At 27.1% G+C, this 2,120-nt stretch overlaps 1 pseudogene; it reads left to right on the plus strand.

Annotated features, from left to right (window-relative positions):
• The first annotated feature begins 940 nt into the window (after positions 1-940).
• On the plus strand, positions 941-1,615 carry LOC114076048 (annotated as a pseudogene).
• The last annotated feature ends 505 nt before the right edge of the window (positions 1,616-2,120 follow it).

Consider the following 2,120-nt stretch of genomic DNA (forward strand, 5'->3'; position numbering starts at 1 on the left):
AAAAACCAACCATGCATGATTATGGTGAAGTAGTGATTATTCCTAATTAGAAATTTTAAATTGAGTAACTTTTATATTTAGCAAATATAAAAATTATATTTGTATGTTATAAAAATTATGTATAACTTGCTGGTATGAGCATTAGTTTTGTATAATTTCGCTGGCAAGGTCTGGCGTTTGTATAAAAGCGCAACAATTATACATGTATATAAGTTAGATAGTTGTATATAAAATTATATATTGTAATTTGTATAATATGTGTTTGTATAAGGCGAGAAAGAGAGAAAGACAAAAGAGAACTAGGAGGGAGAAGATCTCTATTTGTATAATAATAAGTGTATAAGATGAAAATATGTGTATTTATATTTGTATATACACTTTGCTCTCGGTTTATATAAACACAAACGCATTTTATATATTCGTGTTTGTATAAAGTGAGAGAGATGAGAGAAAGAGTGGCGAGAGAGAATTTTATAAAGAGAGGTGAATGACAATAATTTGCTATGAGTTACGATTAAATTAAATTATGATTATAATATTAAATTAAAATTAATAATTTGCTATTATATACAATTTTTTCCCTAAAAACTTAAATAAAATTGAGTACACAACCAATTTTACTAAGGAGCATTTTAGCTCTAATGTGAAACTTCACAATGTTAATTGAGATTTAATTAAGTCCCTATACAAATACTGAACACAACGTCAGAAAACCAAAAGAAAAAAAAGTAAAAAAAGTGGAGTAATGATGTTTTACCGAGAGTTAAATTTTAGCTGCCGACAAACATAATAAAATTTCAAAAATTATATGAGTATGTAAAATTTTAATCAAATTAAATAAGATATATCAAATCCTTTAAATATACGGGACCGATTCTAATGTTTGGTTATTTATTGAATTGTCTAAAATCCAATTAAAAATTAGAAGCGTATTTCATGATAAGTAAAAATAAATGAAATCTCTTCTCTATAAATTAGCATTTGAGATGGGCAATATGAAGACGTAGCAAAATAAGAAAGAAAAAAACAATTAGATACATAAAAAAAGAAAAGAAAAGAGAGGAGTGATATGGGTAGCATGGCTGATAAATGGGAGGAACTTAGTGGGAAAAACAATTGGGAAGGATTATTGAACCCCTTGGATATTGATCTTCGTAAATACATCATTCAATAAGGAGAATTGGTTCAAGCAATTTATGACACTTTCATTACAGAAAAAGCGTCTAAATATGCTGGAGCTAGCAGATACTCTATGGAAAATCTTTTCACTAAGGTTGGACTTGATCCAAACAAGTATCGCGTAACCAAATATTTCTATGCTACTGCATCCATTCCACTTCCTGATGGTGTTTTCTTCGTGAAATCATTGTCAAGAGAAGCATGGAGTAAGGAATCAAATTTTATGGGATATATTGCTGTAGCTACTGATGAGGGTAAAGTTTCCTTTCATGAAATGTTTGAATAAAAGGGTTTTTTGTTTTTTTTTAATGTATGAGTGATGTATCTCTAGTTGATTGGGCATGGCTTTCCTATGTAATTTATATGCATGTGTAATAAAATATTGAATGTTTTTGTTTGCTTATTATAAGCTAAAATGTTCTTTTGCTTTCATGAATCTCTTTGTTGATTGCTAGTGTAATTGTTTACAAAGCATAAGAAACTTGACATTGACTTTACATTTAATTTCATGCAATTTTGATGACTTGTTTCAAATAAGGGATTGTTATTGTTTATGGGAGTTAGAATTTTATCAATTACTCCCTCCGTCTACTATTATTTGTCATGATTTCTATTTTTAGAGTCAAACTATAAGAATTTTGATTAACATTTTAAGATGTATTTTTTCATGATATTGATATGAAAAAAATTGCAATTTATAGTATTTTTCATATAGTTTTTGAATATCTGTATTTTTGATTTAAAATATCGAATTAATATAATCTAAAGAATTAATATAATCTAATTTAACTTTGAAAATTAGTCAAATTGACTTTTAAAAAATGCAACATGACAAATAAAAATAGATGGAGAGAGTAATAAAGATGTATAAGCCATTAAGACCTTTTTGGATAGGGTAAGGAAAAATATAATAGCCTCTTCTCAATGATCTCGTATATATA

The sequence above is a fragment of the Solanum pennellii genome, chromosome 2 (assembly GCF_001406875.1).
Source record: "Solanum pennellii chromosome 2, SPENNV200".
Taxonomy (NCBI): domain Eukaryota; kingdom Viridiplantae; phylum Streptophyta; class Magnoliopsida; order Solanales; family Solanaceae; genus Solanum; species Solanum pennellii.